We start from the raw sequence: 17,579 nt of genomic DNA, 5'->3' as shown, positions 1-17,579 counted from the left end.
TAATTTTATTAGCCTTTCCCTCTGTCTTCACCAATCAGCCCTCTGTATTGATGATCAGATCAAAGATGTAGACAGGGATTGTCTCACGCTGCATCTCCTTCCTGATTGTATCACTGAGAAGACAGAAGCTGCCCCAACCCATTCTCCAAGAAATGCAGAACCCAATGCATCTGCTGTCCGTGATCCGCTTATTGTCAGAGGACATCATTAGGGACTGCATTTTCTCATTGCTTAAGAAATTGTTGGGGGATCCTGCTAATTGCTGAATAATAAAACTGCAGCACCGCTCCATTTAAAGCAGTGTTTCCCAAACTCCAGTCCTCATGGCCCCCAACAGGTCAGGTTTTCAGGATTTCCTCAGTATTACACATGTGATGAAAGTATCATCAAGGAATCAGGAATTCTCTCACCTGTGCAATACTATGGAAATCCTGAAGACATGACCTGTGGGGGGCCGTGAGGACTGAAGTTTGGGAAACACTGATTTTAAAGGGACTGTCAGCACAGAATGACTGTTGAAACCAAGTACAAGCGCTCCGTGGATCACGGCGTGGGCCAATCCTTTATATACACCTTCCCACCTGCTTGTTTTACCTCTGTCTCCTTCTTTCTCTGGTTCTATGAAGCCAGAGCTGTCAATCAAAGAAGAGGAGGGTGTGGATAGAGGGAAAACAAGCAGCCGGGAAGATAGATAGATAGATAGATAGATCGATAGATAGATAGTTAGATAGATAACATTGCAATGCAATATATTGGTAAAAGCTAAGCACATATACTAAATGAGAACAGATACTACACTTGATGTTAGCCAAAAGGCCGAGAAGCGATAACCTGAATTCGTTTTGGCCTATGACTGCACCCTGGCTTCAAGAAGGCACCCATTGTAGGGATAGGGACAAAGACTCCCCTTAGGAGGACATGTTGTTCATCAATAGTCACCTTAAAACCCACAACTTTACTGCTTGTTGCAGCTGCAGCCCACACATGCATTTTTAATCTGCATGAGTCTGCCTATTTTCAAACATTCTCCCCTCCCCCCAATGTCCCATGCACCTGCAGACAAGGGGATGGGGAGAGGATAACTAATTAGTGAACAAACAAGCAGCGGTCCACCTCCTTCCTAGTCTGCAGGCTCCCTGCAGACTGTAGCTGACTGCAGCAGCACAGCCAGATAAAGGCCAGGAGCCCATTATGACACGTGCAATGATGTTCCATTCTTCCATTCTTGCATTATTCCATTGTTCCATTGTCCCATTCTCTTGCATTATTCCATTGTTCCATTCACTCATTACATCTATTGCAAGCAATCTATCTGCCTGGGTGAAAACCAATAGGATGCTCTGATTGACAGACATAGGTAGCACTTTAAAACAACATCTCAGACCAAACTTTTTTTTATCTTTTTTTCATCCACAGATAGAAAATTAAAAAAGTCAGTGCTCCACCAGAGGGAGCCAGCATTTCACTAAAGAAATCGTAACGGCCCACACATTTTTTTTAAATGCGTGGGACTCAGCAACACCCAACTGATGGGACAGTTGAATTAAAAGAGTAGCAGCTGATAACAAGGCCACTGACTAGGTATATGGTGTATGTGCAACGGGGTAGCAAAGGACAAATGCATTATTGCAGCTTATCTCAGGAAGGAAGGGGTAGATAGATAGATAGATAACATTACATTACAATACAATATATTGGTAAAAGCAAAGCACATATACTAAATGAGAACAGATACTACACTTGATGTTAGCCAAAAGGCCAAGAAGAGATAACCTGAATTGGTTTTGGCCTATGACTGCACCCTGGCTTCAAGAATGCACCCATTGTAGGGATAGGGACAAAGACTCCCCTTAGGAGGACATGTTGTTCATCAATAGACATCTTAAAACCGACAACTTTACTGCTTGTTGCAGCTGCAGCCCACGCATGCATTTTTAATCTGCATGAGTCTGCCTATTTTCAAACATTCTCCCCTCCCCCCCAATGTCCCATGCACCTGCAGACAAGGGGATGGGGAGAGGATAACTAATTAGTGAACAAACAAGCAGCGGTCGACCTTCTTCCTAGTCTGCAGGCTCCCTGCAGACTGTAGCTGACTGCCGAAGCACAGCCAGATAAAGGCTAGGAGCCCATTATGACATGTGCAATGATGTTCCATTCTTCCATTCTAGCATTATTCCATTGTTCCATTGTCCCATTCTCTTGCATTATTCCATTGTTCCATTCACTCATTACATCTATTGCAAGCAATCTATCTGCTTGGGTGAAAACCAATAGGATGCTCTGATTGACAGACATAGGTAGCACTTTAAAACAACATCTCAGACCAAACTTTTTTTTATCTTTTTTTCATCCATAGATAGAAAATTAAAGAAGTCAGTGCTCCACCAGAGGGAGCCAGCATTTCACTAAAGAAATCGCAACGGCCCCACATTTTTTTTAAATGCGTGGTACTCAGCAACACCCACCTGATGGGACAGTTGAATTAAAAGAGTAGCAGCTGATAACAAGGCCACTGACTAGGTATATGGTGTATGTGCAAAGGTGTAGCAAAGGACAAATGCATTATTGCAGCTTATCTCAGAAAGGAAGGGATAGAAAGATAGATAGATTGGATGGATGGATGGATGGATGGATGGAGGGGCATATACACCTACCCAGGATGGATGGATGAATGGAAAAGCATATACACCTACCCAGGATGGATGGATGAATGGAAAAGCATATACATCTACCCAGGATGGATGGCTGGAGGGGCATTTACACCTACCCAGGATGGATGGATGCAGGGGCATAAACACCTACCCAGGATGCATGGATGGACGCATGGGGCTGAAGGGGGGTCAGGATGGACACATGGGGACATGGATGGACGCATGGGGCTGAAGGGGGGTCAGGATGGACACGTGGGGACATGGATGGACACATGGAGCTGAAGGGGGGGCAGGCTGGACATGTGGGGACATGGATGGACGCATGGGACTGAAGGGGGGGCAGGCTGGACATGTGGGGACCTGGATGGATGCATGGGGCTGAAGGGGGGGCAGGCTGGACACGTGGGTACCTGGATGGATGCATGGGGCTGAAGGGGGGGCAGGCTGGACATGTGGGGACCTGGATGGATGCATGGGGCTGAAGGGGGGGCAGGCTGAACACGTGGGTACCTGGATGGATGCATGGGGCTGAAGGGGGGGCAGGCTGGACACGTGGCGACCTGGATGGACGCATGAGGCTGAAGGGGGGGCAGGCTGGACACGTGGGGACCTGGATGGACGCATGGGGCTGAAGCGGGGCAGGCTGGACACGTGGGGACCTGGATGGACGCATGGGGCTGAAGGGGGGGCAGACTGGACACGTGGGACCTGGATGGACGCATGGGGCTGAAGGGGGGGCAGGCTGGACACGTGGGGACCTGGATGGACGCATGGAGGTGAAGGGGGGCAAGCTGGACACGTGGGGACCTGGATGGACGCATGGAGGTGAAGGGGGGCAAGCTGGACACGTGGGGACCTGGATAGATATATGGGGTGGGGTGGGATGCATATATGGGGGGCTAGGATGGATATATATAAATCAAAACTGTTATATATATATGATATAGATATAGATATATATAGATATATGGGACAGAATGGATATATGAAGGGGGGCAGGCTGGACACATGGAGGCCAGGATGGATATATAGGAGGGGCATGGGTTGCAAAGGATGCTCACCAGAGGGATATATTCCTGAAAAGGAGTCAATCATAATCAGTGTCCCGGGATTACGGCTACAAAAATGAATTAAAGGGTTATTCCCATCTTCATAGATATTGTAAAAACCTGCACTTTTGCAATTTACTGCTTCTTGACATTTGCAGCCGTTCTTGAGATATTAAGACTTTTCTTTTGTTTACAGATCGTTGCCTAGGAGACCGACCACCGCTGCTGTCTCGATAGTAACCACTGTGCTAAAGTTGGCTGGGATTGGGAGGTAACAGCGCGCTCCAGCAAACCTGGCCCAGATTACTGATATATCCATTATATGATGCATCAACCTTAAAAGCCTTGATTTGCTCGGTGATGGCAGAACACATGAGAACTATGCGGCTTTCCTTCTTTTCCTCGTCCACCGAATCCTTATCTTCAGACAGTGTCCGGTGTTGAGCCGCCTTTTTCTTCTCCTCTTCTAACGTCTTCTGCTTCTGCTGAAACAGTTTCATCATCTTGTAGACCTCTCGGAAGAATTCATCCACTTCGGCTTCCATGCTTTCTCCGTTCAGGTCAAGGAAAGCGCCGTCGATCCACCTGGAAGCGTGAGATTTTTCAAGACATATTTTGATAAATTTCATGTTTTTAGCTCATCTATTACTGTTTATTCTGCTTTTTTTCTCTTCTACATCTATGGCTATGGTTGTCCCATAAATAATGTTTAATCACCTATCCACAAGGTTGTTGATAAATGTCTGATCACTGGGAGTCCGACTGCTGCAGCCTCCAGCAGTTTTGAAAGCGGTGGTCCTAGATACAGCTTTGTGAATGAAGCATGTGTGCATCTATGGGAGTGATGGCTATGCATGCGCATGACTGCTCCCATAGACATGAATGGAGCACTGGCTATGCATGCGCACGATCACTCCATTCACACAGCAGACTTTGGAACCTCTGTCCTCAGGATTACTGGAGGACCCCTACCGATCATACATTTATCTCCTATTTTGCAGAAGGGATTGTCCGGCCTTGGGGTACAAGTCTACAGTCTATGTAACTGCAGACTTTTAAATTCTTCACTGCGAGGATTTTCCGGTGCCGGGAACGGGCTGTTATGTGACCACAAGTATGTGATTTGCATACTTCAGACCACATTCCGACTAGACGTGTCTGGCTCCACTCAATGTGCCTGCATTGAGCAAGGCCGGATATGTCTAGTTGGGATGTGACCGTATATATGCAAATCACATACTTGCTGTCACACGCCTGTGCTCCCGATGCTGGAGAATCCTTATAACGCGCACAGTACACATGCTGTGAGGATTCACATGACTGCAGTCACATGGAGTGACTGCAGACTTGTGCCCCAAGGCCGGACAGCCCTTTAATAACACATAATCCCCTTGTAATATATGCAAGACTTTTGGCGCTTGGTTATTTCCAGGACCGAAGAACAGTGATGGGGACAGAACGATTGGTTATTAGATATACTTTGTCCCTATAACGTTACAAGGGGCGAAGTGCTGTAGATAAAGATGATTTTTGCTGCCATAAATGATTCGTTCCCAACGAATTAGTGTTTTGCTTGTTCATCGGGTGATTACTGGCACATTTACACGGGCTGATAATTGGGAATGATCATCAGCTTGTTTAAATGCGCCATTTACTCTCCACTTCAGATCACGTCTGGTGTTAATAAATAACGGCATGCCAAGAGTTAACTCAGAATTCCCCAATGGGGTGCACATACTTTTTTTTCAGTTTTTTGCCATTTGTAAATCAGTGCAAAAAGTTTCTGGTAAGGTTCGATGTTGACTTTTGAAGAATCCAGCTGAGGGTATGTTGTAAGGTCCCATTTATACAGTGCTTCTTCTTTGTTAATATAAGCCACCGCCTCCTCTGCGTCTGCTATTCGCTTCTGTACAGTCCTCACATCTGTCACTTACTGAAACCAGGCACAATAAACACAGATAAGTAAAGGGTTAACCGGACTGCCTCCATTAAAGAAAATGAGTTAGACATTCACAAGTTACAGTATGAGACTGACTTCTCACCGGTGAACTTTACTTCTCATTTGCAGAATACAGACTCCTATATGCTCCACTTTATAGACAGCTGATGTCAGAGTTGTAACTTTCAGGCCTTTCAGGTCTATTGGACACAAATCGTTTCAGGCCTATTGGACGCAACGCGTTTCAGGCCTACTGGACGCAATGCGTTTCAGGCCTATTGGACGCAACGCATTTCAGGCCTATTGGACGCAATGCATTTCAGGCCTATTGGACGCAATGCATTTCAGGACTATTGGACGCAATGCATTTCAGGCCTATTGGACGCAATGTATTTCAGGCCTATTGGACGCAACGATTTTCAGGCCTATTGGACGCAACGATTTTTAGGCCTATTGGACGCAACGCGTTTCAGGCCTATTGGAACAACTCGTTTCAGGCCTATTGGACGCAATGCGTTTCAGGCCTATTGGACGCAACGTGTTTCAGGCCTATTGGACGCAATGCGTTTCAGGCCTATTGGATGCAACGCGTTTCAGGCCTAGTGGACGCTTTCATACGCCAGTGCTCAGGTGTGACGACTGCCTCTGACCTGCCTTTGTTTGACTGCACTTCAGGTTAAGCACTAGGGACTGCCTCTATAAAGACTGTTCTGGCTGATAATGGTGGTCAGTCGGGTTTATGTTTTTTTCATAGTTTTTTTTTGCATAGCAAAAATAATGCTGCAGTCAAGGGCGTAACTACAGTGCGTGCAGGGGTTGCAGTTGCATCTGGAGCTAAGGGGGGCTCAAAAGGTCTCTTTGACTCATATGAGAAGATCACTACTATTAAAGACCTGCAATAGTTGGGGGCCCTAATGGAGATTTTGCATTGAAGCTTCAGGTTACACTATTGGCTGTAGTCTCAATATTCTTGATTCTTGCCTTTAAAAAGGGATAGAAACCCCCCCAAAAGAAACAACATAAAAAAAGCCTAATGCAACTCCAAACCGGAGTTAGGGAGCATTTTATAACTACTTCCCAGGAACGCTCGTTTAAGGATAATTGTGCAGTATAAATAGGCTGCCAATCACCGACGAATGGCCAAACACTTGATCGTCGGGTGAAATGATCTTTTGTGTTGCACAAAAAAATTATCGTTCACGACAACCATGATGCGTTTTGGGTAAAAAGGATCTGTACAAATATGAAAAGAGTCTTAAAGTAATGAAAATAAGAAGAGGGAAAACTATAACACAGCCTGTGACTATCATACCTGCTGCATCATATCCAGCTCAGAGTACTCTGCAAATTCTTCCATCCGACGCAAAAGTTTCTCCAGTTCCAGCATAAGTTTCTCTCTTTTCCCCAGCAGCTCGCCCTCTCCTTTACACTTGGCGTTTTCAATCAGCTTTTAGAAAGGAACAGTTATCAAAAAACGCTCCCAGAGCGCCCCGTTTAATTACCTGGACACTGCAGGGGGCTGCTGCTTCATTGGGGCTGGCACCCGAGACCCCATTTTCAGAAATGAGCCCACATACCTGGCCATTTTCATCAAACACTGGGTTGATATTTTTTGGCCACAGTAACACTGTTGAGTTCAGGATGATATCTTCAGGTACAAATAAATGAACATCTAGAAGATAACTCATCCTCCGCTGACACTCCTAAAATTAAAAAAATGAAACTCACTATGTATTAATGTATCTAGCATCTACAATCACAGGGGTTGCACCAATTATATTTTTTCCAAAAACTTAGGTTATAAAATTATACTGATGCTCCACAACTCCAGTTCCCTCCATCAGTTTGTGTTCTTCCTGCTCTATGTGGACATGTGATTTCTGTAGCCAATCACTGGCTGTAGCAGGTTACCACCGTAGTCACTGATAGGCTGCAGCAATCACATGATCATGTTGGGGATCTGATCACTGAAACCTGGAGGGGGACTGGTAAGTATAGCTAGTATGACATGACCTATATATGGAAAAATACATATAAACCAGGACACAAGAAATATCGGAATAATCCTATATATTATGTTTTACACTAATTATACCCAGGGACGTAAGTACAGCAATTCGGGACTTTAGCTCTACCAGGCTTTTATTCTTCGCCTGCTCCACAAGCGCAATCTCCTCTATTACATCTTCATTAGTTTCAGGAGCCTTTAACGCTTGTTCCTTGATTTTCTCAAATTCCATGCAGATCCTAAGCGAAGCAAAGATTATTACACACAGGGGCATCTCACTAAATTAGAATATCATCAAAAAGTTACTTTATTTCAGTTTTCAGTACAAAAATTGAAACTCCTATATTATATAGAGTCATTACACACAGAGGGATCTATTTCAAGTGTTTATTTCTGTTAATGTTGATGATTATGGCTTACAGCCAATGAAAACACAAAAGTTATTATCTCAGTAAATTAGAATACTTTTATAACAGCTTGAAAAATTATTTTAAAACCCGAAATGTTGTCCTACTGAAATGTATGTTCAGTAAATGCACTCAATACTTGGTCGGGGCTCCTTTTGCATCAATTACTGCATCAATGCGGCAATGTGGCATGGAGGTGATCAGCCTGTGACACTGCTGAGGTGTTATGGAAGCCCAGGTTGCTTTGATAGCAGCCTTCAGCTCGTCTGCATTGTTGGGTCTGGTGTCTCTCATCTTCCTCTTGACAATACCCCATAGATTCTCTATAATAGATTCTCTATGGGGTTAAGGTCAGGCGAGTTTACTGGCCAATCAAGCACAGTGATACTGTTGTGTGTAAACCAGGTATTGGTACTTTTGGCAGTGTGGACAGGGGCCAAGTCCTGCTGGAGAATGACATTTCCATCTCCAAAAAGCAGAGGGAAGCATGAAGTGCTCTAAAATTTCCTGGTAGACGGCTGCGCTGACTTTGGTCTTGATAAAACACAGTGGACCTACACCAGCAGATGACATGGCTCCCCAAACCATCACTGATGGTGGAAACTTCACACTAGACCTCCAGCAGCTTGGATTGTGGCCTCTCCACTCTTCCTCCAGACTCTGAGACCTTGTGGAGTGTGTCAATGACTGCCTTCTGGACATCTGTCAAGTCACCAGTCTTCCCAATAATTGTGGAGCCTACTGAAACAGACTAAGGGACCTTTTTAAAAGCTTAGGAAGCCTTTGCAGGTGTATTTGTTAATTATTCTAATTTACTGAGATAATGACTTTTGTGTTTTCATTGGCTGTAAGCCATAATCATCAACATTAACAGAAATAAACACGTGAAATAGATCACTCTGTTTGTAATGACTCTATATAATATATGAATTTAAATTTTTGTATTGAAGAACTGAAATAAATTTACTTTTTGATGATATTCTAATTTAGTGAGATGCACCTGTATATTATATACTGGAATGTGATGATATTTTATGGTATCATAAGTAAAGTAATGTGAGATTCTTAACTTTTACTGTAGCATCAGCATCTATAACTCACTGTATGAAATCATAGCAGAAGTAGCACTTGACCTCGACCCCAAGGACCCCTGAATGGCACATGGCAGGTAGAGGCCCATTACAGATTATTTTTTTCTATTGTGAAACCTCCTTGAATCCAGGATTTTACTCACTCTTCATTCTCCAATCTGTGATTTGTCACCAGTCTATCTAGTAATATATTTGCAAAACTTTTTGCTTTGTCAGCCAGGCCTTGCTTTAAGTCATCGCAGTCGAGGTGTACCATGGTGAAGTAAGCACGGGTGGGCAGTCCCATGATATCTCTGGCCAGGGTGTGAAATTCTTCTATAAACTGGAATACAAATATAAATCAGTCTCGTTTACCCTTGAGATTTCTGATTTGACCCTCAATTATTATCGGACACGTTGCACCCCTCGCTCTGTAGGACTTAGGACAGTATTGATTCTAATGGGAATGGTAAGAAAATGATTCCTGCAACTTAGTCCTCGTTGCTCTGTCCACCCGACTACAGCTGTGATCAGCCTATTGTCAAGGGACCCTTCAAACGAACCAAAGGGGGTCCCCGTAAAGTGAACCTGTCAGGTCCTTCAGGCATGCCAAATTCCTGCATTGACATCCACGGTATATATCTGGCAAAAATGTTTCTACCTTAAAAGACTAAACTTTTTATGTGCCGGCCGTCATATGCAAATTGGGCATGTGAAATTAAGTATTATACACCTGTCTTGGGTATCCGAGCTCTGCTTCCTTCACTTCGGTCTCCTGCCCCGTGTTGTGCTCCACGTCAGGTTTTACAGGTTGTCCTGTGTAGCTCAGTGACATAATCTCCTAAATCCTATTTATGGACCATTAGGACACACACCTGGGTTTTAGGATTGAGTTTTTAGACTTTTGTTTGGTGTGCTCCACCTTCTGCGTTAACTTTCTTCCATTCCTACTGGGTTACGCTACATCCATCTTGCAGCTCCCAAGATTCCTGAGTGCCAATTCCTTGCTGCTCATGTGCCTTCCTGCTTGCCACACCAACACCCGGGGTCCGTGTGCCCACCCAGACCCGAGGCTTAGAAGATCCACCTCGCCAGGTGAGACTAAGATGCCATGATTTGAGTGTGATCACAGCATCTGAGGTCAGATTTGTTTGTGGGAAGTGACGTCCCGCTGGACTAGTCCTAGATAACTTGCATATGATGAACGGCGCATAAGCAGTCGATTTTTACTAGAAACATCAAAGCCAGTGTTGCTGTGCAGGGATGAGTCAATTTAATGACGGTTCGAGATAATATGCAAGAAGGTCCAATATGTAAAAAAAAAAAAACACATTATGATCACACATACAGTACAGACCAAAAGTTTGGACACACCTTCTCATTTAAAGATTTTTCTGTATTTTCATGACTATGAAAATTGTACATTCACATTGAAGGCATCAAAACTATGAATTAACACATGTGGAATTATATACTTAAAAAAAAGTGTGAAACAACTGAAAATATGTCTTATATTCTAGGTTCTTCAAAGTAGCCACCTTTTGCTTTGATGACTGCTTTGCACACAGTTTCTACTTTCTCCGCGGCTGAACCATCCACCAGCCAGCTGAAGCTTTCAACTATCAAATAATATAACACAGAATTTATAGTTGTATCTAGACTCATCTTAATATCGGGCGGAGAAAACTTTCAAAGAGGATTATACAGCTGATCGGACATGGATTTTTGAAAGCGAGTTCTCTGGCTTCATCAGGTCTAAGAAATCAATTTGATAATCTACATTTATATGGTGAAATCTAGAGACAGATCCTCTTTGCAGTGCTTGTTAGACCAATGATATATAGTATTTCTGCATGATAATGTCTGATAGATGAGGATCACACCTCTGGGAACCCCTAACACTGAGTTCAATGGCTTTTGGAAAGGTATCAGGATCAAAGCGTCCACAGGAATATCACGCTGCAAGCGCCGGCAGGAGATTTCTGATTGTGATTGTTCCATCCATTTAATACTAGATTCACGTCCAGCTTCCCATATGTTCCATCGCTTTAATACTTACGATTCACGTCCAGCTTACTGTATGTACCATTCTTTTAATTATTCGCGGCCAGTTTACCATATGTACCATCCCTTTAATGACTCACGTCCAGCTTACCCTATGTACCATCCCTGTAATGACTCATGTCCAGCTTACCGTATGTACCATGCCTTTAATGATTCGCAGCCAGCTTACCGTATGTACCATCCCTTTAAAGACTCACGTCCTGCTTACTGTATGTATCATCCCTATAATGATTCACGTCCAGCTTACCGTATGTACCATCCCTTTAATGACTCACATCCAGCTTACTGTATGTACCATCCCTATAATGATTCACGTCCAGCTTACAGTATGTACCATCCCTTTAATGACTCACGTCCAGCTTACCGTATGTACCATCCCTTTAATGACTCACGTCCAGCTTACCATATGTACCATCCCTTTAATGATTCACGTCCAGCTTACCGTATGTATCATCCTTTTAATGATTCACGTCCAGCTTACCATATGTACCATCCCTTTAATGACTCATGTCCAGCTTTCCGTATGTATCATTCTTTTAATGATTCACGTCCCGCTTACCGTAGGCTTGGAAATGCCTGAATGGCTGGTGTAGATTGTGGCTGACGGCCTCCTTCAGCTTCAGCGCGGCAGAATCAAAGATGTAATCAGGGAGTTTGGCCTCGATGATCTGAACCGTGTTACTACCAGAAAGCCACGGCTGCACCGTCTGAATGTTCTGGACAAAGAAGAACGTTCTATAAAGTGACATGAATACTGCAGAAGTCTCTAATATAAACCCCCTGAACATCCACCTATTTTGATATAAATAAATCAAAAACTCCATACAATGCTCCACATCCTCAGCATAGACATGAAATAAAAGCTGCCATGCTGTGTATCCTCAGTGGCCACTAAAGGGAGCTTAAAGGGCATCTGTCACCCCAAAAATTCAGATTTAACCACTTATACATTTAAAGCGCACCTGTCAGCAGGATTGAGCTCAGTAAAACACATACATTGTTAGGTGGGTGCCACTACACTGATTAAAATGATAACTTAGTTGATTAAATCCGTCCTGTGGTTCTTGTGTAACCTTTACTTTCAGTTTGGAGATAATGATACGCTCGTGCTCCGGGGCGGCCTGTGGGGGGCGCTCTATCTGGTGCTCTGCTTACATATTCATCTGTATGCTCTTATGACAGCTCACTGTGCCTTCACTGACCTGCCTCCTCTTTTACATAATGCATCTAGTAGTGCGGGGCTAGGTAAAATAGGAGGCAGGTCAGTGGACGATCAGTGAGCTGTCATAAGAGCATACACATGAATATGTAAGCAGAGCACCAGATAGAGTGCCCCCACACGCCGCCCCGGAGCATAAGCGTATCATTATTTCCAAACTGAAAGTAAAGATTACACAAGAACCACAGGACGAATTTCATCAACTAAGGTATCATTTTACTCTGTGTAATGTCGCCCTCCTGACAGTGTATGTGGTTTACTGAGCACACTCCTGCTGACAGGTGCACTTTAATAGGGGACTGGAGTGGAGAGCCATCCCTTCATGGGGGCCCACCGGAGGATTCTCCATTTCTCCTGTTGGCCAGTCCGAGCCTGTAAAAGTGTTTATGCTACCCAACTCTTCTACTTATAATTCTCATATATTTTTGCAATGTGTATTACAAAGTCAATATACTCGTTGTCCTATCCCTGCATGGGGGCCCACCGGAGGATACTGCTGCGGACGCTCATATACTAGGTGACAGCCAATAGCAATTGTAAATCAGCCAGTACTATATTTTTTTTTTGCTGTGATATTCCAAAATGGTGGCAGCAAATTTCCAATTTTTTTTACTGCAGTTTTTACCTGTGAGCCACACATGTACCTACTATAAAAAGTAAGTTGTCAGCATTGAAAAAAAAATCCTGATACCTGAAGGGTCTTGGAGATCCGAGTTAATATAAATAGTACAACTTCTTCTACGTCCTGGAAGCTTGGATAGAAATCCATTTTCTCGTCATCAAATGTAAGTTGCATTTTGAAGATTGGTAAAAATTGCACGTCTATCAGGTCAAATAAACGGACAAAAGTTTCTACAGTTTTCTGCAGAAGGTCTCTCACCTGTGGGGGGAGAAATCAGCAAGTATATATTAGTGTTTATAAGGAGAAAAAATACATGACTACGAGAGTGGTGCAGAAAACAGGGAGACGGACTGGGCCATAAGAGAAGAAAGCTGAGTGACAACATTTACTGTGGGTGGGAAATCCTTAATCCCTTCAGGACCGGATCATTTTTTGTTTTGCATTTTTTCCTTTCCGTCTTCAAAAAGCCATACATTTTTCATTTTTCCATTGATATAGCTGCAAGAGGCTATGTAATGTGTTGTAGCTTAAACCCTTCCCAACATATGACATATTGTTATGCCATGTTCCTGTAGATGTGCAAAATTTGGACCTGGGCCCCCACCAGCATGTTGGTCAGATTTATGGGCCCTTATAGCATTCTAGATCCGATAATGATGCGCGTGTTCGCCCTTGCCTTGGATGTTTCCTGTAATAATCTCCCCCATCGTAGCTCTAGCCCCATCCTATAATAATGTCTCTCATTCTAGGCCCCTTCCTGGTATAATGTTCCCCTTCCTGTGCCCCTTCCTGTTATAATATCCCCTATCCTGGGCCTCTTCCTGTTATAATATCCACCTTCTGTGTATAATACCGCCCATCCTGAGCCCCTTTCAGCAATAACGTCCCAATCCTGGGCTCCTTCCTGGTATAATGTCCTTGGTCCAGGGCCTCTTACTGTAATAATGTCCCCCATCCTGGCCCCTTCCTGTAACAATGTCCCCTATCCTAGTATAATATCCCACATCCTATAACAATGTCTTCCATCCTGGTATCCTGTCCCCCATCCTAGGCCCCATTCTGGTATAATGACCTCCATCATTGTGCCCTTCCTGGTGTAATGTCCTTCATCCTGGCCCATGTCATGGTATAATGATCCCCATTCTGGTATAATGCTCCCTATCCTGGGCTGCTTCCTTGTACAATGCCCCCCATCCTGAACCCCTGCCTTGTATAATGCTCCCCATCCTTGGCCCCTTCCTTGTAAAATGCTCCCCATCATGCGCCCCTTCCTTGTATAATGCTCCCCATCATGCGCCCCTTCCTTGTATAGTGCTCCCCATCCTGCGCCCCTTCCTTGTGTAATGCTCCCCATCTTGCGCCCCTTCCTTGTATAATGCTCCCCATCTTGCGCCCCTTCCTTGTGTAATGCTCCCCATCCTGCGCGCCTTCCTTGTGTAATGCATCTCATCCTAGGCTACTTCCTTGTATAATGCTCCCCATCTGGCACCCCTGCCTTGTGTAATGCTCCCCATCCTGCGCCCCTTTCTTGTATAATGCTCCCCATCATGCGCCCCTTCCTTGTATAATGCTCCCCATCCTGCGCCCCTTCCTTGTGTAATGCTCCCCATCCTGCGCCCCTTCCTTGTATAATGCTCTCCATCTTGCTCCCCTTCCTTGTGTAATGCTCCCTATCCTGCGCCCCTTCCTTGTATAATGCTCCTCATCCTAGGCTACTTCCTTGTATAATGCTCCCCATCTTGGGACCCTTCCTTGTCTAATTCTCCCCATCCTGGGACCCTTCCTTGTATAATGCTTCTCATCCTAGGCTACTTCCTTGTATAATGCTCCCCATCCTGGGACCCTTCCTTGTCTAATTCCCCCTATCCTGGGCACCTTCCTTGTATAATGCCTATGGGCCCTTGTAGCATTCTAGATCCGATAATGATGCGCGTGTTCGCCCTTGCCTTGGATGTTTCCTGTAATAATCTCCCCCATCGTAGCCCTAGCCCCATCCTATAATAATGTCTCTCATTCTAGGCCCCTTCCTGGTATAATGTTCCCCATCCTGCACCCCTTCCTGTTATAATATCCCCTATCCTGGGCCTCTTCCTGTTATAATATCCACCTTCTGTGTATAATACCGCCCATCCTGAGCCCCCTTTCAGCAATAACGTCCCAATCCTGGGCTCCTTCCTGGTATAATGTCCTTGGTCCAGGGCCTCTTACTGTAATAATGTCCCCCATCCTGGCCCCTTCCTGTAACAATGTCCCCTATCCTAGTATAATATCCCACATCCTATAACAATGTCTTCCATCCTGGTATCCTGTCCCCCATCCTAGGCCCCATTCTGGTATAATGACCTCCATCATTGTGCCCTTCCTGGTGTAATGTCCTTCATCCTGGCCCATGTCATGGTATAATGATCCCCATTCTGGTATAATGCTCCCTATCCTGGGCTGCTTCCTTGTACAATGCCCCCCATCCTGAACCCCTGCCTTGTATAATGCTCCCCATCCTTGGCCCCTTCCTTGTAAAATGCTCCCCATCATGCGCCCCTTCCTTGTATAATGCTCCCCATCATGCGCCCCTTCCTTGTATAGTGCTCCCCATCCTGCGCCCCTTCCTTGTGTAATGCTCCCCATCTTGCGCCCCTTCCTTGTATAATGCTCCCCATCTTGCGCCCCTTCCTTGTGTAATGCTCCCCATCCTGCGCGCCTTCCTTGTGTAATGCATCTCATCCTAGGCTACTTCCTTGTATAATGCTCCCCATCTGGCACCCCTGCCTTGTGTAATGCTCCCCATCCTGCGCCCCTTTCTTGTATAATGCTCCCCATCATGCGCCCCTTCCTTGTATAATGCTCCCCATCCTGCGCCCCTTCCTTGTGTAATGCTCCCCATCCTGCGCCCCTTCCTTGTATAATGCTCTCCATCTTGCTCCCCTTCCTTGTGTAATGCTCCCTATCCTGCGCCCCTTCCTTGTATAATGCTCCTCATCCTAGGCTACTTCCTTGTATAATGCTCCCCATCTTGGGACCCTTCCTTGTCTAATTCTCCCCATCCTGGGACCCTTCCTTGTATAATGCTTCTCATCCTAGGCTACTTCCTTGTATAATGCTCCCCATCCTGGGACCCTTCCTTGTCTAATTCCCCCTATCCTGGGCACCTTCCTTGTATAATGCCTATGGGCCCTTGTAGCATTCTAGATCCGATAATGATGCGCGTGTTCGCCCTTGCTTTGGATGTTTCCTGTAATAATCTCCCCCATCGTAGCCCTAGCCCCATCCTATAATAATGTCTCTCATTCTAGGCCCCTTCCTGGTATAATGTTCCCCATCCTGCACCCCTTCCTGTTATAATATCCCCTATCCTGGGCCTCTTCCTGTTATAATATCCACCTTCTGTGTATAATACCGCCCATCCTGAGCCCCCTTTCAGCAATAACGTCCCAATCCTGGGCTCCTTCCTGGTATAATGTCCTTGGTCCAGGGCCTCTTACTGTAATAATGTCCCCCATCCTGGCCCCTTCCTGTAACAATGTCCCCTATCCTAGTATAATATCCCACATCCTATAACAATGTCTTCCATCCTGGTATCCTGTCCCCCATCCTAGGCCCCATTCTGGTATAATGACCTCCATCATTGTGCCCTTCCTGGTGTAATGTCCTTCATCCTGGCCCATGTCATGGTATAATGATCCCCATTCTGGTATAATGCTCCCTATCCTGGGCTGCTTCCTTGTACAATGCCCCCCATCCTGAACCCCTGCCTTGTATAATGCTCCCCATCCTTGGCCCCTTCCTTGTAAAATGCTCCCCATCATGCGCCCCTTCCTTGTATAATGCTCCCCATCCTGCGCCCCTTCCTTGTGTAATGCTCCCCATCTTGCGCCCCTTCCTTGTATAATGCTCCCCATCTTGCGCCCCTTCCTTGTATAATGCTCCCCATCTTGCGCCCCTTCCTTGTGTAATGCTCTCCATCCTGCGTTCCTTCCTTGTGTAATGCACCTCATCCTAGGCTACTTCCTTGTATAATGCTCCCCATCTTGCACCCCTTCCTTGTGTAATGCTCCCCATCCTGCGCCCCTTCCTTGTATAATGCTCCCCATCATGCTCCCCTTCCTTGTGTAATGCTCCCCATCCTGCGACCTTTCCTTGTGTAATGCTCCCCATCCTGCGCCCCTTCCTTGTATAATGCTCCTCATCCTAGGCTACTTCCTTGTATAATGCTCCCCATCTTGGGACCCTTCCTTGTCTAATTCTCCCCATCCTGGGACCCTTCCTTGTATAATGCTTCTCATCCTAAGCTACTTCCTTGTATAATGCTCCCCATCCTGGGACCCTTCCTTGTCTAATTCCCCCCATCCTGGGCACCTTCCTTGTATAATGCTCCCCATCCTGGAACCCTTCCTTGTCTAATTCCCCCCATCCTGGGCCCTTTCCTTGTATAATGCTCCCCATCCTGGGCCCCTTCATTATATAATGCTCCCCATCCTGGGCCCCTTCCTTGTCTAATTCTCCCCACCCTGAGCCCCTTCCTTGTATAATGCTCCCCATCCTTGGCCCTT

General features: G+C 45.4%; 2 pseudogenes; both read right to left on the bottom strand.

Annotated features, from left to right (window-relative positions):
* Positions 1-710: 710 nt before the first annotated feature.
* LOC141196934 (U2 spliceosomal RNA) lies at positions 711-828 on the bottom strand (annotated as a pseudogene).
* Positions 829-1,674: 846 nt separating this feature from the next.
* LOC141196937 (U2 spliceosomal RNA) lies at positions 1,675-1,770 on the bottom strand (annotated as a pseudogene).
* Between the last annotated feature and the right edge of the window lie 15,809 nt (positions 1,771-17,579).

The sequence above is a fragment of the Phyllobates terribilis genome, unplaced genomic scaffold, assembly GCF_046119375.1.
Source record: "Phyllobates terribilis strain yellow unplaced genomic scaffold, ASM4611937v1 Scaffold_76__1_contigs__length_6945272, whole genome shotgun sequence".
In the NCBI taxonomy this organism is placed as follows: Eukaryota; Metazoa; Chordata; class Amphibia; order Anura; family Dendrobatidae; genus Phyllobates; species Phyllobates terribilis.
Note: the sequence above shows the minus strand (reverse complement) of the source record. Positions and strands in the feature narration are given on the sequence as shown.